This window comes from Lepidochelys olivacea (genome assembly GCF_965140295.1).
Source record: "Lepidochelys olivacea isolate rLepOli2 genome assembly, chromosome: 3".
Classification (NCBI taxonomy): domain Eukaryota; kingdom Metazoa; phylum Chordata; order Testudines; family Cheloniidae; genus Lepidochelys; species Lepidochelys olivacea.
In genome coordinates, this window is record NC_140413.1 from 159122707 (window position 1) to 159145134 (window position 22428).

A 22428-nucleotide genomic window follows, 5' to 3' on the forward strand; every position below is an offset into this window, starting at 1 on the left:
TTTGTGCTACTGGAGCAGTGCAAACCATCTTCGGCAAGGCTGAGAATCTGGGCCAGAATCTTTTCCTCTAACAGCTAGACAGTGCTTTCCCCAGAGATAAAAGTTAAAACCCCTTTACACTTGTTTTAGCTCTCTCTTGGTAAGGGAAGGATTCATTGCACTTATTTCTTCTTTAACTTTTCTGATGCTACATTAATGTTCTTGTATTTTTCAGAGATGTAAACAATAAACTGTTAGTGTTTTTAATCTTGAAGATCTCTTCATGTGGCATTGTTGGCATGTTGCCTTTGACATTACAACTTCAAAGCGAGCTAACATTATTTATTTTTTGTAGTGGCTCAATGCCAGATCTTAGAAAGAGATTTTTCCATTCATCCTCCAGTAATGTATTTACAGTCTGGAAATTAACTATTCCCCAGAATGAATGACCCTTCATGGATATTGTTTAAATAAATATCCTAGATGGTACCATCTTCTGAGCAGTCTAGCAAAAAATTATGTTTTTGTTTTGCTCCTTTCAAAAACACATTTTAAGACATATTCTTAATAGCTAAATAAAGTAACAAAGACAGTACTTTTTTTTTGTTTTTTTAAATTTTTATAAAAACTCATCCATTTGAAAATGGATATTGTCTGTTTAAAAATCCCATTTAAAAAAACCCATTTCCTTACAACACTTTAAATGATTAAAAGTGAATATTAAAATCTAGTTAGTTTTCACCATATTCTCACTTTGGTTTCCATTTCACTCCATTTGTACAGTAAAAATAGACTGAACAGTGTCATGGGAACATAGGAATTGCCATATGACATCAGATTACGTCTACTCTGATATCCTGTCTCCAACAGCAGCAAGCACCATAAGCACCCCCTTACCCACAGGGGGACTTTCCTCCTAACTCCCATCAGTTAGTGCCTTAAGCCTGGAAGAGTTTGTCTCTTACAATAAATATAAATCTAACTGTGGATGTTCTCATTATCCATACAAGTGTCTCATCCTTTTTTAAACCCTGTTAAGCTGTTGGCTTCAATGATGCCTAGTGGCAATTAGTTCCAAAGTTTTACTGTGCTTTGTGGGGGGGAGGGGGAAGTATTTCCTTTTAACGGTTTTAAGTTTGTTACCTTTAATTTCATTGAATTAACTCTTGTTCACATTCATTTTTGTTTATGGTCAGTTTCACATTTTGAATCTAGTGCACTAATCCAATACTGAAATATCTGTAGACGCTGCACAGGAATGTTTAAGTCACAATTAAAAAAACCCTCTATTTTTTAATATTCATACCAGGGGTTTCTTTTAACAACACTAGGCTTTGTAAAACTTTCAATAAAACAAATTCAGCATGCATATAGATCAAGGAAAGTTAAAGCACTACATTGTTAGGATCCATTTTCACAAGGGTCAGTCAAGAACAGGGCTCTACTGTCCTAGCTTACTGTACATACATAGAATAAGTGACAGTCCTTTCCCTAAAGAAATGAACATTTAAACAGACAAAGGACAGAGGAAAGGGATCAACCACACAAGTAGAGTGAATAATGTGATGGTTACAAACATCATATTAGTTCCACAACTTTTTTTTTTTTTTTGGTGCTTTTGTTTTGGTAGTGTTCCTACAAGTCATATCCGAACAATGAATTAGACACATTCTGCTCTACCCATCCTTATCCAATTCTTTCTTCATTCAGTGGGCATGGTGGGAAGCATTAATATTAAGCATTCATGATTAAGACAACCAAATGGTTTCTAGTGGCCCTTGCAGAGATCAGGAAGCAAAGGAAGTCTTGGTTTATAATATTAACTGAACCATTGTCTCACTGTGTTAGCCAAGGAGAAATCATTTCAATTCTTTGTGCTTCAATCAAGCGGGCTAGAAACTAAGCTGACAGCCAGATGTTGCATCTGAGCTGAACTTTCCTGGGTACATTACAAAACAAAATGGTCTTCTCCATATGCACCCTTGAAATAAGTCATTTTTCTTTATCTGATGAATCTCAGATTGTTAAAATAATTCTTAGAGTTAGATTAAGTTGGAGAAAAAAAGACAGAATGATGCATTGTACTTCCAATGCTTACTGCTGGGACCCTGTCCCACCAAGGTGCAGAGTTCTGAGAGCATAGTGAAATGTACCCTGCTGCACCTCAAACTGCCATAGACTTGGTCAAGCCTGGACTGAAATGGAGGTTCCTAAAGGTAACACTGCTATTCTTAGCAACAACAAAAAGCCAACAAGTTATTTTTAAAAATCAGATAAAATAACATTAAGGGGAAAAGAAAGACAAACAGCCTGCCTTTGCAGAAAATTTACAACAGGATGGGTAAGTGACCAGCAGGACTTTAAAATTCATGTTAGTGAGTCTCAGAACTAAAGCTCTTCCCCCCCCCCCCAACAGAATGCCAATCTAAAAATATAAAGGATTACTTCACCCTACTTCGCCCAGATATTGCAGCACATATAATATGCAACACATATGGTTCTGAGAGGTGCTGTTCATCACATTCGCCCAAGAATGTAAACTACTATATGGATGGAGCATTAGCCTTAAGACAGAGCTCGCTACTTTCAATCAGATATCTGAGATTGATGACGACACTGATTTAATATGTTTTGTTGTCACTAGTTTTTATTTACCAGCAGACTGTGAGGTTACTGCAAGCACACATAGCATCATGACTCTGTTAAATGCAAGTTGCATTGATTGGTCTGTAACTGCTGTGCTGGAAAAATAATTCAATTTGGAAGTTATTTAAGTTTCAATGTATTTTCATGCTGTTATATAAACACTCCTTATGTTTTATTAATAACACACTTTCATTCAGTCCCTGTATTTACAACAAGCCCTTACAGTAGTACCTCTCCAGACAGATCGCTCTTTGCCAATATATCTAATGGGACAAAAATCTTATTACAGGGTTTAAAAACGTAAAGGGATACATCAGCTTGAACTTGCTCAACTAAATCGCTGGGAGTGCTTGACAATGTTCTGCAGCTATAACAAGTCAGGAGCAGGGCAGGTATCTTATTTTCCAGTGTGCTCTTCTGATGCTAAATTGTAATCTGCTGCCTGATTCAGAAGTGCTATTTTTTTGCTCCAGAAGGGGCCCCTATTTGACTGGAACTAGTTTTGTCACAATGTAGATCCTTGAAGGAACAAGCAGCAGAAAAGTGGGGGAATCATAGAACTGGAAGGGACTTCGAGAGGTCATCTAGACCAGTCCCCTACACTTATTGCAGGACTAAGTGCAATAAGTGCATTCCTGACAGGTATTTGTCTAACCTGTTGTGATAAATGAAAGGAGGGGAGGGGGGGAGTAGCTCCCTTTTATAGACACACAGCCAGCCAGCAGCTATAAAATCCCTCTTAGTAGCTGTTCTCTAATTGCTCTACCTTTAAAGGGTTAAAAAGTCTCACTGCTATGCATAGGTAAAAGGAAGTGAGTGGGCACCTGGCCAAGAGAGCCAGTGGGAAGGCTAGAACTTTTTAAAATTGAAACAAGACTCCCATTTTGTCTGTCTGTGGTTGTTTTTCAGGGAGAAGCGGACAGGACAGACCTATGCTGTAAGAGCTTGGGCTAGGTATGAAAAAATCATCAGTATCATACCTAAAAACTACTCATTTAAAAATCCCAGATAGGTAAGTAGATCAGGAAATGTCTAGGAAGATGCGATTAGGTTTATTCCTTTTATTTCGTTGTGGCTTGTGGATTCCTCTGTGCTAATCCCAGGTGCTTTTTGTTTTACTTGTAACCTTTAAAGAAAGCTATTCTTGATGCTTAATCCTTGTAGTGCTTTTTTGCCTAAGTTCCCTGATGTATATTTTTATTAATTAATAAAATTTACCATTTTTAAGAACATAATTGGATTTTTGTGTCTTAAGAGGTTTGTGCACATGTTGTTTAATTAGCTGGTGGCAACAGCTGATTTATTTTTTTCCTCTTTTCTCAGCTATTCTCCAGAAGGGAGCGGGGGTGAAAGGACTTGAGGATACCCCACAGGAATTCCCAAGTGAGCCTTCCTGGTCTCTCAAAGGGGTTCTGCACTTGGGTGGTGGCAGCATCTACCAATCCAAGGTCAGAGAAAAGCTGTAACTTTGGGAGTTTAATACAAGCCTGGAGTGGCAAGTATTAATTTTTTAGAATCCTTGCAGGCCCCCACCTTCTGCACTCAAAGTGCCAAAGTGGGGAATCAGCCTTGACACCTGTTCTTAACAATCCCCAATGACGGAGATTCCACAACCTCTCTAGGCAATTTATTCCAGTGCTTAACCACCCTGACAGTTAGGAAGTTTTTCCTAATGTCCAACCTAAACCTCCCTTGCTGCAATTTAAGCCCATTGCTTCTTGTCCTATCCTCAGAGGTTAAGAAAAACAATTTTTCCTTTCTCCTCCTTGTAACAACCTTTTACATACTTGAAAACTATTATCATGTCCTCTATCAGTCTTCTCTTTTCCAAACTAAACAAACCCAATTTTTTCAATCTTCCTCACAGGTCATGTTTTTTAGACCTTTAATCATTTTTGTTGCTCTTCGCTGGACTCTCTCCAATTTGTCCACATCCTTTCTGAAATGTGGTGCCCAGAACTGGACACAATACTCCAGTTGAGGCCTAATCAGCGCGGAGTAGAGCAGAAGAAATCCTTCTCGTGTCTTGCTTACAACACTCCTGCTAATACATCCCAGAAAGATGTTTGCTTTTTTTGCAACAGAGTTACACTGTTGACCTATAGTTACCTTGTGGTCCACTATGACCCGCAGATCCCTTTCCGCAGTACTCCTTCCTAGGCAGTCATTTCCCATTTTGTATGTGTGCAACTGATTGTCCCTTCCTAAATGGAGTACTTTACAGTTGTCCTTATTGAATTTCATCCTATTTACTTCAGACCATTTCTCCAGTTTGTCCAGATCATTTTGAATTTTGAACCTATCCTCCAAAGCACTTGCAACCCATCCCAGCTTGGGATCGTCTATAAACTTTATAAGCTTATAAACTTTATAAGTCTCCATTCATCTGAAGAAGTGGGTTTTTTACTCACGAAAGCTTATGCCCAAATAAATCTGTTAGTCTTTAAGGTGCCACCAGACTCCTCGTTGTTTTTGTGGCTACAGACTAACATGGCTACCCCCTGATACTTTATAAGTGTACTCTGTATGCCATTATCTAAATCACTGATGAAGATACTGAATAGAACCGGACCCAGGACTGATCCCTATGGGACCCCACTTGTTATGCTCTTCCAGCATGACTCTGAACCACTGATAACTACTCTCTGGGAATGGTTTTCCAATACCTGGGTCTCAGGAATTCAGAGGACCACCCAGGAGAAAAAGTGGGGGGAAAAAAACAAACCACAAATCAGTGAGCAGGGTTGAGTTTAATACATTACTATTATCTGACAACCTTCTAATTATAAAAGCAACAAAATTACAGGTGCATTTTTCAGTCTTAAGTAAAAACCAAAACCAAAAAACAACAGCACATGTGATTTTAAAAGTTATTATTGATGTGTTCCAAATGCAGAGTTACAAATTCAAACATTTGTATCCAAACATTAGTTGGCATTGTGCATTTGTGCTTAAAACGCTGTACTTGTGGTTGTGCCCTTGATTATACCTCTGCAACCCCACTGAATCCAATAAAAGTCTGTGGGGCTACATGGAGTCAGAGGGCAAAATCTGACCTATCATCTCTGCACATGTATAACAGTGATCCAGGGATCAAGATCAAGCCTTGTCTTTGAAATATGTATACATTTCTCTATTTTCAAACATTTCTATTTGGGACAACATACACACAGCAGCTACTGGAGTATTTCTGCAGTGCCAGAGTTCAGTCAAACAGTTTTTGGCACAATCCACCAGGGTGGAAAATTTATTTGGAATTTGTCATGACTCTACAGTAATCGGTTTTATACCCAACAACACGGGCTGGATCGAGTAGGATTTTAATTTCCATTATCCCACTAATAAACTTCTGACTGTAACCTCAAAAAGAGCAAACGCATACAGTTTCTCACACCCACATAGAAAAGCGCCTCTATGGAATTACTCTAGTAAAATAGTCTGGCACAAAATACTATTGACACCCCCTTTATTTAGCAAATAATACAGACAAAAGTTTCCTCTCAGTTACATTACTTTCGCAATCCCCACAGACTCCACGAAGGACAGAATCTGGCTCCACATATACACAGGAGTGTATGCACATACACACACCAGGGTTTTTAATCAGGAATAGGGGTTTCACGAGTCATCTCCAACAGTTTTACCCCTATTCTATTTCCCAGGAAAATTCACTATTGTATAACATTTTCCAGTAGATCATCCAGTATTCAATTATTAATTTCTTGTCTTTCACATGCTACTTTTATACAACTTTATAACAAATTGCTGTCGTATACTCTTCAGTGTAATCCAGTTATGGGTGCTTTTAATTAACACAGCTACCTTTGCAAAAAGAAAAGGAGTACTTGTGGCACCTTAGAGACTAACCAATTTATTTGAGCATAAGCTTTTGTGAGCTACAGCTGTAGCTCACGAAAGCTTATGCTCAAATAAATTGGTTAGTCTCTAAGGTGCCACAAGTACTCCTTTTCTTTTTGGGAATACAGACTAACACGGCTGTTACTCTGAAACAGCTACCTTTAACTCCAATTTCAACATTCCAGCCATATAAGTAAACAAGATTTATTATATGGTCTCAACTCAGGAATATAACTTTACACAATTATGTCAGCTTGGGTTCAGTACTGCAAATCCCCCATATGTGACCTCCCCTGATGCTCCAGGGAGTTCCATGCAGAAGGCTTGCAGGATTGGGTCCTTTAATTGCTAAACATACACATTCCCTGATCCTTACAAAATAGTACAGTTCAGTCAATACAATTCAGTACACAAAAATCAATGTGAAATAATTTTGCTAAGATGTAGCCTGTGAGTGCCGAGGGCTGACACTTTTGGACACCTAAACAGTAATAACTAAAAACAAAAGTTACAAGTAAACAAAAAAGAATGCAATATGCATGTAAAAATCAGCAACAAAACCCAACCAAGATTCACCTAGAAAACCCCATAAACCAAAAATAAACTCCCCAAAGAACTGTTTTAAAGTCAGAGTTTAAGGCCAGAAAGGACCACCACATCTTGATCCTTACTTTAACTGTTAGGTTTTAATATATGAAAAGAAATATTAATAATCCACACTGCCATAGCTCCTTCCATCAGAATCTCAAAGCACTTTACAAAGACTAACGAAGTTTGCCTCAACATCACTCTGAGGTACATTAATATCTGCCTGCTACAAGTAGGAAAACTGAGGCATAGAGCCCAACACTATTGCATGATATTAAAGTAAAATTCAGACTCAAGTCAATAAGTGATCCCAAAACATTAACAGAAAATCTGAGGGAAAAGCTGAAAATAGAATCCAGGTCTCCCAAACCCAGAGTCCTGTGTCTAATAGGGGTCATATTCTTCCAGGATCTTATTCTTTCTCCCCTGTGTTGGTAGTATCAATTCCAAAGCTTCCCAATAGATTCTATGCAAATTGGTATTAGTTGTGATTGCGTGCATGTATGCGTCCTCTGTATACAGTGTGATATTCATTTGCTAATTCTTTATGATGATTCCAAGCAGATCAGAGAGTGAGAACGTATTTCTCATTCACTGAATCTATAAACCTCTTCTTAGCCCACCGCCATTAGCAAACTAAGTCAGTAAAACCTGCTCATCCATTAGTAATCATTTATATAGCAGAATATGTAGCAATGTACAGGGTGTTTTGCAGAATTAATAACTTTTCATGCCATGTGGAGTTATAATCTAAGATTAGCAGGGAGAAGACAAGACATACGACAACAGTTCAGCAAAGGAAAGGTGTGGAGAAATTATTGGCGAGAATAAGGAAAGGATTACTGGAAGACATTGGTTTACTTTAAGGAAACATTTGCAGGAGGGTGAAGATGAGGATGTGCCTGGGGGATTTAAAGTAATGGGATAGTTCCAAGCAGAAAGGGACAGAGAGAATAACAGTGTAAAGCTGGGAGTAAAAAGCAGGAATGTTTGTTGAAAAAAAAAAAAGAATTGTGCCATGAAGAAAGGGATAGAATCTCCCTATGAAGAGCTGATTCTCAGTGAAGAAGGGAATCTTTGATGATAACACAGGAGGGAACAGATGGTAATCGTCACTTTCTGTTAGACACTGCAGCACCAGAAGGATGTGCCAAAGTAAATATGTAACAGGCACATATCTCCTTGCTATTTCATCTTTTTGGTTAGCAACAACTGAAGCGCTTACGTTATGCTAGATTTAAAAGCTGCATTTATAAATGTCATATCAGTATCCACAACAACATCAGAGTAATTACCACTAAGAGATGAGAAGAAGTAGAGAGGAAACAGTGTTCTCAATTAGAGTTTATTTTGGCACGTCCTTATAGTAATGAACTGTTTGAGAGCAAGCTCTGTCTCACATCAGTTTCGTGGGATGCGTTCAGAACACAGATGCAATGGCAGCCTTGCTGCATAAAGAAAAATGAGAAGTCTCATTTAAGTTTCTTCACACCAAGTTCAAATGAAAAAAAAAATCAAGTCTGCTGCAGACTAGAACAAAATTAAGGAAAAATTACTTGTAGTTATAAGAGATAGAACAAATAAATCACACTATTATTTATGCAAACATCCCATTCACATACATCATGGTGCTTTTAATTAATTTATTCAGAGAAAAAGAATTCAGGAATTATTCAGTACAAGTATTCCGAAAGGGAAGTATCTTCAGTATTAATCATGAGCAGACAAAAGCTCTTCAGAAAGTGGCATGGGACTCTATTTTCCAAGTGACTTTTCTCTGGGGGCACTGACAGTAATTGGAACTCTATTTGCTGTGCTCTGAGTATGCAAGTTAAAGGAGATTGTCCTTGTTCTGGATTTCTCTGTGTGTTGTTAGAGAAAAGCTTTCTCACAAGCTCTCTGGGACACAAGCTACTTAGCCTCAACTGTAAGGATAAGGTTTTACTTTCTGTCTGCCTGACAATGGAATTCTAATGTCCATCTGTAACATAAGAAATCCCTAATGAAGTATGTGTATGAGATAATCCATTAATTTTGCCTACAACGAAACATTAAGTTTCCTCTACCCCACATTTCATTGTATTACCTTTTGAGCCAAAAACTGCACCTTACTGAACAATACCATTACCCTGAGGCAAAATTTCCTGAGAACTCTGGTTTTTAGAAGTTAATTAGACCAACCTTTCTTAAAGTATGTATACTTACCAACTGCAATTAACTATGGTGTAATGACTGTGTGTGTTTTACTGTGGAGTTATAACTTGCTTCACAGTCCTTCTCACACTAAGTTTTTGTGGCTACAAAGCTACTTAAAAGGATAATTACATGTCTATGGGCTTTGCGAAAAGTAATTTCTTTATACATGTATAATAACAATGAAAAGATTATACTACAGCATATACTTTTAAGAAAGGATTATAATTAGAGGAAATTCTTGGATGATATATGCATGCATTCTAAAATCTAATTATGGCAAAAAACATTTTTTGCATCTAATATAGGTAAAGGTTATGTTGGATTTTGGCTATTTAGGAGGACTTAACTTTTCTACCTACACTTCCCTGACTATATGATATCTGTAGGGGATTTTGACTGCAGCACCATATCCTCCCCAAGCTAGAAGAAACTAATGAATTCAGAACAAATTGATTTAAAAAACCCACGGTTTAAACAAGTTGAGGTACACAAATTTACACTGATGAAATTTACTTGGGTAAAACATCTAGTCAAGATGTATGAGCCCAACGCTACAGCCAGAAACTTTAGAAAACTTTAGTAATACCTGCTCAGACTTAGATTTCATCTGTGTCCTAGGGGCTATTTACTCACAGACTGATTGTCAAAGGCACAAATGGCAGTTAGGCATCTAACTTCCATTGATATTTGATATGTTAGGTGCCTAATTGCTCTTTGTGCCTTTGAAAATCTCCTCATTTAGCCTCTCTTCCTCAGTTTCCCCATCGGTAAATAATATACAACACTGGTGGTCTTTGACAGGTTTTGTGAGGGTTAGTCAATGTTCAGAGAATGCTTTGAAAATGAAGAGTATTGTTACTGTAGCCAAGTAAGAAGAAAATAAGGGCATGATTCTGATAGCACAGCCTTGCGAGACCAGGTTCAATCCCCAAGTATTTATATCGAAAGACGCAATTTAACTGTCAGACAAAGGTATTCTAGTATAGTAATAAACCAGGCAAGGCATTTATGATATATTTAAGATCTCCAAATTATCTCACACGAAGATGACTGTAAAACAATCAATGAGATTAAAATAGAAAGGTCTGGTTTACTCATACATTCACTGTACAAAATGTAAATATAGCAGAATTGCTACCTAAATGTAGTACTAAAGCAAATGGTTTTAATTACAAACCAAATGCAATTTCATAGGTTAAACAAAAATGCCCTTACAAAGCTTTCAGACTGTGTAAAAATAAGCTTTTTTTTTGTTCCCTTATACCATTTGCTTTCTACTATTACCTTCCAAGACCTTTGTATCAGATCATGTACTGTGATAACGATTTTTATGTAAGTTGAAATTGCAGCATTATCTTGGCCCCTCAGGACTCTGGGGGAAAAAAAAAAAAGTGTTCCATTACACTGGTCTGAAGCAGAGAAAATGTTATGCCTCAATGGTTTGCTCTGAAATTGGGAGGGCGTATCTAGTGGGATCCCGTAGGGGTCAGTCCTGGATCTGGTACTATTCAATAGTTACATTAGTGACTTGGATAATGGAGTAGAGAGTATGTTTATAAAATCTGCAGACGACACCAAGGGAGAGGTTGCAAGCACTTTGGAGAACAGGTTTAAAATTCAAAATGACCTTGACAAATTGGCGAATTGGTCTGAATTCAACAAGATAAAATTCATATAAGACAAGTGCAAAGTACTTCACTTAGGAAGGAAAAATCAAACAGAGTTACAAAATGGGGAAAAACTACCTATGTGGTCTTTTTGCTTAAAAGGATCTGGGGATTATAGTGGACCACAAACAGAATATGCGTTGTCAATGTGATACAGTTGCAAAAAAGGCTCATATGATTCTGAGGTGTATTAACAGGAGTGTTGTATGTAAGACGCAGGAGGTAACTGTCCCGCTCTACTCAGCACTAGTGAGGCCCCAGTTGGAGCACTATGTCCAGTTTTGGGCACCACAATTCAGGAAAGATGTGGAAAAATTGGAGAGTCCACAGGAGAGCAACAAAAATGATAAAAGGTTTAGAAAACCTGACCTATGAGGACAGGTTAAAAAAATTAGGCCTGTTTAGTCTTGAGAAAAGAAGAGTGAGGGGGGACCTGATAACAGTCTTCCAGTATGTTAAGGGCTGTTATAAAGAGGATTGGCGATCAGTTGCTCAACATGTCCACTGAAGATCGGACAAAAAAGTAATGAGCTTCATCTGCAGCAAGGGAGATTTAGGTTAGATATTAGGAAAAACTTCCTAATTATAAGAGTAGTTAAGCACTGGAATAGGCTTCCAAAGGAGGACATGCTGGTCTAGGTTTACATGGTCCTGCTTCAGCACAGAGAAGCTGGCTTGATGACTTCTTGAGGCCCCTTTCGGCCCTACATTTCCATGATTCTGTACCAGGGTAGTATCCCCACAACAAGCGTTGGGTGCATGATTCCTGCTAGCCAACTGATTTCTAAATTAAAAATTAAAAAAATCTAAATTGGAATATACTGCACTAATCCTGACCAATGTAGCAAAATACTTACCTTTATAACTTGAAATATGAATCCATATGGTCTATAAAGAAAAACGTTTCAGTATCATTTCTGTCTCACTATAGTTCTGATTATTTCATCTCTTCTTCCTAATATAATATTCCCAAAAACATGAAATATATACAAACATTATAAAAAGGCAGTATTGTGGGCCTCCCATGCTGTTTTTAAAACAACAGATATCTGTTCACCAGCTACATCAAGACTGGATCGTACATTTAGCAAGGGTGAATCTGTTCCAACTGGATCCAAGTCTCCATTACATTTACCTTTTAAAGCGTCAGAGTTCTGTACTAAGCTTGTCTGCACTTGAAAGCTGTTGCAGGTTTTGCGTATCTGCATTAAGTGATCCAGAACAATGGCTGCACAAGCAGTCGGTCAACACCACATTGTAATCCCCAACTAAGCACCCTTTGGGATCGCTGCATGCACACAGTGTTGCACTGTTTCAAAACAAGCAGTCAGCATTCTGGGCAGACAGCCCCTGGTACACTGCTTCCCCACTAAACTCTACGCATTCCGGGACTGTTTTTGCGGCACACAGTTAAATACTGGAATAAATTCCAAAGGGAGGTTGTAGAATCCCCATCCTTGGAGATTTTTAAGAACAGGTTAGACAAACACCCATCAGATATGATCTATTATCTAGGTGTACTTGGTCTTGTCTCAGTATGCAGGGATGGAGTAGATGACCTCTTGAGGTCCATTCCAGACCTACATTTCTATGGTTCTATGACTGTGAGATAATTACCAAAAGGCACTTGAATTCTGGGACTTGGGATCAAAATAAATAATTCCCACGATTCCTCTCATTTCATTCCATCATCCATCTTGTAACGAGCCAGCGCTATTTTTAAAGCACTGTCAGGTAGCACGGAGGAAACATTGCTGAGCATTGTGATCATCACAGTGATTAATTCAAACAAGATACTGCAAATATGCTTCATATTGTGCAATGATTTCAAAGACAAGTAGATACAGGCCCCTGAGGAAGATGGAATCGAGAAGATACTAGTGCTTAATCTTTTCCTGCAGTGGCTTCAGCGAGTTAGCCACCACTTTTGAGCTCAGCCAACTAGATTAATAGTTTCCAAGGCCAGAAGGGACCAATGTGACCATGTAGTCTGACCTCCTGTATAGCACAGGCCATAGAACTTCCCCAAAACAATTCCTACAGCTTTTAGAAAAACATCCAATCTTGATTTAAAAATTGTTAGTGATGGAGAATCTACCATGACCCTTGGTAATTTGTTCCAATGGTTAATTACTCTCACAGTTAAAATTTTGCACCTTATTTCCAGTCCTAGCACTGACTGATGGAACACGATTGGAATGCAGACCTGGGATGTCCAGCATTGGAAGCAGAACTTCAGGATGTCAAAGGCCACCTTCCTAGAAATCTGCAGAACACACCTATCTGGAAGCTCATCAACACGATTGCTACCAGTCAGTAGCGGCCCATTTTGGTATTGTTAGATCACCTCACAGGGTTGTTGTAATGGAGGTGTGTGCGGTTATCAAGAAGGTGCTGTTCCCTCTGGTCATAAAGCTAGGCAATACACAGGATGTTATTCACGGATTTACTATTTGAGCCCCTGAATTATATTGGAGCCATTGATGGTATCCCTGTGCCTCTCCTTTGCCCCCAGCATCAAGCCTCAGGGTTCATCAACAGAAAGGCATATTTCTTCATGGTGCTGCAGGGCTGGCTGAACATTATGGGAGGTTCACCAATATGAATGTGGGGTGGTCTGCAAAGGTCCATGATGCTGGGATCTTTAGAAACTCTGGCTTGTTTTCTGCAATGAACTTTTGTTTCTGTGAACCACTCTGGACCCTGATGGTGCTGGCATTCCTCCTATGATTACCCTCTGTCTCCCTGGATTACAAAGCCTCTTACTGGATACTTGGATTGGATAAAGGACCTGTTTAACTAAATCCCAAGTGGCTGCAGAATGATAGTGCAACATACATGTAGAAGACTGACGGGTAGATGGAGGTACCTAATGTCCAAGCTGAAAGCTGATGAGCAATATCTGCATCATCAGATATTGATGATAGATGCTTGCTGTGTTTTGCACAACCTACGCGAGATCAAAGGAGATAGCTTTGCTGAGGAATAGAAGGAGGTCATGAGCAGAATTCCTGAAGTTTCTGAACACCAGAAAGGCAGCATCTACCAAATGCTGCAACTGGTCAGGGACTCAGAGCCAGGGGTGCATTATGTTCCTACTCTGAGGCCAAGACAAACTTGTGAACAATGTATATACCTTTGAGTAAGGCTTTTATCATGATCAGTACACGTGTCTTAACACTTATATCTACTGGTAGATGGAGTTTAGTACACTGCAGGTGGGGATTTTATTGAATCACATAAGGCTCTTATGAAATTTTCAAACAAAGAATGTCATGATATTTTCAATTAATGATTAATAAAAAAAATACATCAGGTTAAACATTGTGAATAGCAAAAGAAAAAAAACTTTATTGAACAAACATAACATGATGCAAAGTTAAAAGTCCAGTGCAAAGCAATATGATCCAGTTCATCACAATAGCTGCCAAACCATACGAGTTCAACCAGGCCCCTTATTATTGACCCTGACATTATTAAATCACAGCTAGAGCTCCTTTCCCTTGTGGCAGCATCAGATCAGGTTCTCAAAGTGCCCCCTCTCCTTTGTTTGTTCTGATAGACACTTGCAGACATGTGCATTATGGAGACTGCTCTTAGATAGGCTGGGATTCGCACCTCTCCCAGAGGACAACGAAGTCCAGAACCTTGGACAATGAAGTCCAGGACCTCAGCCCAGACCAAACAGAAGCAAGAGGCATGGCTGCTAAATAATCATTTCCATGAGCTGGAACCATGAACAGCCACACATGGCTGCATGCCACCATTTAAACAGGGAGGTGACAGTCACGTCAAGATGATTCCAGAACAGTAGAGGGCACACAGGTAAATAGATAAGCTGACCCAGGTAGCCAGCAAAGCAGCATGGGATACTAACAGGACTGCCAAATATAAAACAGTTGTTTCAGGATGGGAACACAGCCACACCTACTTTGTTCTGGGTAAACTCATCCTACACCTCAGTATACACACTTCCAAAGGGAGTGTATTAATATGGCTTAAAACATCAAATGATTTGCAACAAAAAATTGTGTGCGTGTGGACGCAAAGCACTTTATCACAAAATAGTTCAAGTTAACCCACAACAACTTTTAATTTAGACAAACTATTATACACTAAGAAAAAAATACAGTGATTTGCTTTTTGAATGTTCAGGAGCAGCATGGGACAGAAGCTGCCTTTATCAGTTCTACCCTACACCCGAAAATCCACTCCAAGGAAGGGAGTGGTGTTATTGAAAAGAGGCTTACAGTTTAAAGGGCTTGGTTTACATGTCTGTAGATGAATACTTCCTGATCCAGCATAAATACCTACACAACCGCCTCACACACAAATTATTCCTATTTTGGGCCTGAATAATGTTTGTTAGGGAAGGGAGGTATGCAAATCAAAATATGGCTGCATACATTAACACTGCCTTTGTAGCCAAACAGAGTATAATTCCAGAAAGTATCCCATGAAGAGTGATCTCGTCTCATAGGCTCAACTGCATGAAAGTATGGGAGGAAAGAATGGCCTATTTCACAACCACTAAACAAAACAACATCCCTGATTAGGATTATGTTTTAATTGGATGCCAACAGCAGCAGGGTCAAAATGAAAGCTGAGTTCCAATAAACTTAGCCAGACTTGAGGACTCCGTCTTATCCTTTTCAGTTTGTTCAGTTATGCGATAAAATATGGTCATTAGACCTTAAAAGATTTTCTTCCCTCACCCCGATATGCTTGCTCAGCAAGGGATATTTTGTTTGAATGGGTACCCATCACAGATTTCAGCATTGGCAAGTGGCCCATGAGACAAAAAGTTCAACATCATATCCCCATTTAGAGTCTATTTAAAAAAACAACCACTCTGCCATCCCCCACTTCAGAGACTATGTGTTGTGAAGCACCCTGCAAAGGATTCTAGCTTTTTTATTCTGTCTGAACCAAAAAATGTGGACAAAACTTTAGTGGATGCCAAATAACTGTTACAAATAAAACAAATAAGCAATAATAAAATGCTATCAGGAATACGCATAGCTTGGGTGGAACATGCAATTAGGCAAGTGAGATCATACTTAGAAAGACTGCCTGGGAACTGTAGTTACCATTCCATCTGCTTAGAAAGTCTGCTTAGGGGAAACTTCCTGTTCATGCTACCTGAGACCACACTAAGGCCTCATCTACACTACACAGTTTTGTCGACAAAAGTCTGCTTTCGTCAATAAAACAGTGGAGGTATACACACAACAATGCTCCTCCCACTGATTTAACTCTCCTGCTACGCAAACAAAATAAAAACCACTTTGACAAGAGGCATAGAGCTTTTTGCGGCAAAGTTAGATTGATGCAGTGTCAATGTACACACTGTGCTTGGTTATGTCGCCATAAATGGCCTCCACGAGGTGTCCCACAATGCCCATCCTGACTGCTTTGGTCAGCCATTTGAACTTCCCTGCCCTGCACCCAGGTTCACAGGCCTCTGCCCTCTCCCTTTAAAGGACCAAAAATTTTTGAAATTGCACTTCTGGTTTGCTGACCATGGTGGCTCCATGCACTAAACAATTTCCTGTGTGGAGTACATCGGAGTTGTTGGATCTGCTGGCTCTGTGGGGAGAAGAGGCTGTGCAGTTCCAGCTCCACTCCAGGCATAGGAATTTCGATATCTATGGTCGGATTTCTCGTGGCATGTTGGATAAGGGCTATCAATGGGACACACATCAATGCGGTGTGAAGATCAAGGAGCTGAGGCAGGCATACCAAGAGGCAAGGGAGTCAAACCATCACTCCAATTCTGTGCCAAAGACCTGACATTTCTATAAGGAGCTGGATGCCATCCTCGGCGGTGACCCCACCTCCATGAGCCCCATGGATATTTCAAGCGGGGAGGCCTGGAGACAGGGGCCAGTGGACTGAACCCCAAGGATGAAGTAGTGAACAAGATGGGACAGGTGACAGGGTAGTCCAGTACCACGACGAGCCAGGACCTCTTCTCAACCCCGGAGCATTCAAGCCAGTCACAGCTCTCCACCTGTGGCATGCATGATGCAGGGGAGGGGAGCTCTGGTTAGTGCTCATTTTGAGTTGATACTGCTTGGTTATATGAGGTAGAGCTGTCCTTTGCTTTGTTATATGCTAGAAATGGGTTAAGAGATAGAAATGTACAAGATTAGCTGTGTTTGCCTCTGCTTCACTTTCCCTATGAAACTAAACAGTGGGGCCCTGTGGAAAAGTGTGTTAATGCACACCGAGATTTCACAGGAATCCTCCAGAGAGATCTCTAGGAAACTTTCATGGAGATACTCAACAATCCTCTGTGGAAGGTTTCTTGGCAGAGCTGCTTTGTTCCTTCCCCCGCTGTAGGAAACTTTCCCATGTCAATCAGCAATCACTGGTGCAAGGACCAAAGCAGCACACAGGAGAGCAGCAGAGGGACCCAGTCTGACGTCGCATGTATGCAGGAAATGCATCTGTCACTTCTGAGGGTAAGCAAGTATTCAGATATCGGCTTCAATGACCCCCGCCTATGGAAAATGGTGGCAGTCACAATATTGTCCCTAGTCACTTGCAGTGATCCCCTTAAAAAACCACCTTGATCCTTTGCCTCATTTTGAACGCCCTCTTACACTCCACTTCCCTCACGCCCAAGCCAAACTCACCATGTTTAAGGCATTCGCTGAGCTATGTGCTTGCCAAGGGACAGTGAGAAAGAGGTATTTTACTATTATGATTCAATGCTGTGAGTTCACTATCATGCCTCTGTTTATTGTTTCTTTTGTTTCTGCAGATGTGGCCTTAAGAAGAACCCCCTAGACACTGGTGGAGTGCCTCTGCAACTTACAAGACAGCACGCTGACATGCTTTCAGCCCCCCCAAAACCCACTCTCTCTCCCCCCACATATACACAACACACTCCCTGTCACACTCCACCCCCCCCCCTTTTGAAAAGCACGTTGCAGTCAATTGCATGCTGGGATTGCTGCCCATAATGCATAGCTCCCAATGCCACTGCAAGTGCTGCAAATGTGGCCACACCAGTGTGCTTGAAGCTGTCAGTGTAGACAGATTGCAGCGCTTTCTCTACTGCGCTCTATGAAGACTGGTTTAACTCAACGCGCTCTACATCTGCAAGTGTAGCCATACCCTTAGACACAGCTATGAGAGCCTCCAACAAGAGAGTGCTCCTCTTACTGTTATGTCCCTATCAAGAAAGCGTTTTTTTGTGTATTGGTTATTGCTATTTAATAAAAATGTACTCTCTGAAAGAAAATAAATCTTTATTTATCTCCTACACATGGTGGTTGCTGCTGGAATTCATACACAGTGGCAATTTGCACATTTGCAGACAACAAATCACGTTCAGGAAGCAATCATCAAAATTTTAATTCAAGGTGGCAAGTTAACAAAGCACTGCAAAATGTTTTATAGGAAAACACGTTACTGGTGCTCATTATCAGAATGGTGCCTCATAGCCCCCCTTGTGCCCTCTAATAGCCCTTCTTTCTGGCTGCTCAAAATCAGCCACCAAGCAATCCGCCTCCTCACTCCACCCCTGGGGAAACTTTTCACCCGTAGCCTCACAAATATTATGCAGTGCACACCAGGCTGCTACAACCCTGGGAATATTTTTCTCATTGCGATCCTCCTGCCATAAAGGCAGCGCCAGCGAGCTTTTAATCTGCCAAACACACATTCAATGGTCATTCTGCACCTGCTCAGCCTATTGTTGAAGCGCTCCTTGCTGCTGTCCAGGTCTCCCGTGTAAGGCTTCATCAGCTATGGCAGTAAGGGATATGCTGGGTCTTCCAAGATCACTTTAGGCATGTCAACATCCCTGACAAGGTTCCTTCCCCACTCTGAACTCTAGGATACAGATGTGGGAACCTGCATGAAAAACCCCCTAAGCTTATTTTTACCAGTTTAGGTTAAACTTCCCCAAGGTACAAACTATTTTACCTTACTGCCCTTGGACTTTATTGCTGCCACCACCAAGCGTCTAACAAATATATAACAGGGAAAGAGCCCGCTTGGAAACATCTTTCCCCCCAAAATCCTCCCAAGCCCTACACCCCCTTTCCTGAGGAAGGCTTGATAAAAATCCTCACCAATTTACATAGGTGAACACAGACCCAAACCCTTGGATCTTAAGAACAATGAAAAAGCAATCAGGTTCTTAAAAGAAGAATTTTAATTGAAGAAAAAATAAAAGAATCACCTCTGTAAAATCAGGATGGTAAATACCTTACAGGGTAAGCAGATTCAAAACACAGAGAATCCCTCTAGGCAAAACCTTAAGTTACAAAAAGACACAAAAACAGGAATATACATTCCATTCAGCACAGCTTATTTTCTCAGTCATTTAAACAAAACAGAATCTAACGCATATCTAACTAGATTACTTACTAAGTTCTAAGACTCCATTCCTTTTCTGTTCCCGGCAAAAGCATCACACAGACAGAGAGAACCTTTGTTTTCCCCGCCCTTCAACTTTGAATGTATCTTGTCTCCTCATTGGTCATTTTGGTCAGGTGCCAGCGAGGTTATCCTAGCTTCTTAACCCTTTACAGATGAAAGGGTTTTTCCTCTGGCCAGGAGGGATTTTAAAAGTGTTTACCCTTCCCTTTATATTTATGATAATCCCCCATTGGAATCTTCTGGTCTGGAAAGAAAATTCCTGCTTGCAGCTTTCTGTATAGGCCAGTGTTCCTGAAGATGCATGCACCATGCACTATCCCTGACCACCCCACATTGATATCAGTGAAATGACTTTGGTGATCCACAAGCACCTGCAATACCATAGAGAAGTACCTCTTTCTACTTATGTTCTCTGTCGCAAGATGGTCCAGGTCCAAAATTGGGATATGGTTATCATCTATCACGCTGCTGCAGTTAAGGAATCTCATTGCCACAAAGCCACCCACTATTTCACGTACATTTCACAGTCCTTCATAGAAGGATGCAATTAATGGCCTTGAACATTTGTGTGAACACAACCCCCACACTGGACTTCCCAACTTCAAACTGATTCGCAACTGACCAGAAGCAGTCCGGAATTACTAACTTCCACACACCTACTGCCATGCACTTCTCCACTGAGAGGGCAGCTCTCATTCTGGTGTCCTTGCGCAACAGGGCAGGGCGGGGAGAGCTCAGCACACAGTTCCAGGAAGGTGGCTATGCATTTCCAAAAGTTCTGCAGCCACTGCTCATCATCCCAAATCTGCTAACAATGTGATCCCACTACCCTGTGCTTGTTTCGTGAGCCCAAAAGCGATGGTCCACCATCTGCAATTACTCCATGAATGCCAAATTTAATCTGGAATTGTTTCTTTCCATGGCACACAGCAGGAAAGGCACCATGGATTCCTGTTCAGATTCGAAGCTCATGAAATACTGTATGATCCGCCACGGTGTGTTCATAACATTGATCACAAAACTAGAGAGCAGTGCAGGAGGATCCATGCTTTCAGGCAGAGATGGAGGGCACACAGTTTACAGGGGCTGTTAATAAACAGCGCAAAACATAGTCGGAAATCCATGGAATGATGGGACAGAAAAAACTGCGCTATGGGATGTTGAGCCCACACCCATGATGCACTGCAATCCACTCCCCATTCTCACAACTCCTAGTTGCAGAAGGTGGCAAGTTGCACAGTGGGATAGCTACCAACAGTGCACTGCTCTCTCTGTCAGTGCTAGAGCACAAACTGTGGATGAGCTCTGCCAACACAATGAGTGTTGTGTCAACATGCACAAGCGATGTCATTATAGCAGGTTATGATCATTGGTGTAATTTATGTCGACTTAACTATGTAGCTTAGACATAGCCTCAAACAATCTCTACCTCAACCATTTACATTATCATCATCTTCACTGGCAATTGAAAAAAAGTGCACCCCTCCCCCCAAATGGCAAGCAGATCTTAAGGCCGCCTAGCTTGACTTAAACTGCACACCCTCTATTTTGACTCTTTTGCGGGGCGGGGGGGAGGAATGGAGATAGTGGGACTAGTGTAGTAGCAAAAGTTTAGCACTGTAGTGGGGGCTGGAGGTGGAACAACAAACCACCACATCTGGTCCTTCCCTCTCTATATAATTAATTTATAATTCAAATCAAGGCTGAAAACAATGCTTTTCCTTCATACCTAGGGTGAACTTTTCTGGGAGGTTCTTCATCCTAGGCTAAAGAGGATTAAATCACACATAACAAAAATGTTTTAAAATATTTTAGATTCCTATTCCTAGTGTTGGATGACTTGGGGCTGTGGACCGCTAATAAAACTAATTCAGGGTAACCATTCTGCTAAAGTCATTACCAAGCTCTGATTTCTCTGTTCTCCTGTTTGGATCCAGAGCCCTTTTCTGCACAAAGACAGCAACAGAATCTTAAGACTCCACTCTCACTTACTAAAGGGCTAGTAAATAGTGAAGAAAAAAGTTAACCAAGCTTTTTGGGAGGCTCATATTCAAGTGGCAAACCTCCAGTAATACTAAGCAAGGCCCTTTTGTAACTTAATCTACACACAATACACAAAAGAAATAGGATTAATCTCAATTAAAATACTGTACTTTGCTACTTACTGCTCTCTCAGTGTGCTCAAGTAATTCTCATCAAGGGCTAGAAGAAACTGGATTCAGCTTGGATCTTTTTCTTTGTCACCCTCAAAACAAAAAACAGAACAGAAGAGAAAGTAAAAGAAAATCTGGAAAACCATTTGTTTTTCCATTGTGAGGAGGGTGGCTAGTGGTAGTGAAGTACCAAATCTTAAACCCTGGAAGTTTCCAATGAAGCTGCTCACACATGCATATATCTGAGAGCTAAAATTGGTCTTTAATACCCATGAAAGGGAGTACGATTACAAGATGTCACTCTTAAAAAAAAAAAAATGTTTACAAAACTTGAGACTAACATAAACATCATCATCAGATCTTTCTCTAGATATCAGTCTTCAGTGGAAACAGTTTAATGCATTCCTCTGCGGTATTCACAACCAAAACATTGAATGTTGTGCTAAATGCATAAAAACATGGAAGTGCTGTTGACTAGAAAATAGAATAAACAAAATTGAGAGCAATCCCTCTTTTTTCAGTGTCCAAACTGACAAAATAGGGAAGAAGTAAACTAAATGTTTAAAACTATTTGTTTTAATGACTGTAAGTGGCAAGAGCAGAGTGCAGCTTGATAACCATTATGCTCAGAGCTCATTGGAAAACAGATTTTTCACCCCACAAAAAAATTCAAAAAAACTCAAACCCATCACGAATCAGGACAAAAAGGCGAAGTTTCAAAAAATTTCACATAATTAAAAGGCCAACATTTTAATGTCAGTCTAAACATTTCGTTCTGACAAATCTGAAATGTTGTTTCAGCTTCAACCCTTTGTAATTTTTACATAAAGTAAATTTCTAAACAAAGTGTCATTTCAAAACAAAAACATCAAAACTCGTTTTTGTTCCAAAAACATCGAAATGGGACATTTCTACATTTTAAAAGTCCTATTCCAAATGTTTTT

The 22428-nt window shown here is 40.1% G+C and overlaps 1 protein-coding gene and 1 long non-coding RNA gene across 2 annotated transcripts in view; one reads left to right on the plus strand and one right to left on the minus strand.

Annotated features, from left to right (window-relative positions):
• EPHX1 (epoxide hydrolase 1) overlaps window positions 1-22428 on the minus strand; it is a 45501-nt gene that overhangs the window by 22341 nt on the left and 732 nt on the right. The window contains exon 2 of the mRNA XM_084622923.1: window positions 21497-21576. The gene's annotated coding sequence lies outside the window, so the exon portion shown is untranslated. The remainder of the gene's footprint in view (window positions 1-21496; window positions 21577-22428) is intronic.
• On the plus strand, window positions 3540-14146 carry LOC311519067. The gene is made up of 3 exons (XR_014711186.1): window positions 3540-3637; window positions 3949-4073; window positions 13102-14146. It is a non-coding gene; the product is annotated as an uncharacterized lncRNA (long non-coding RNA).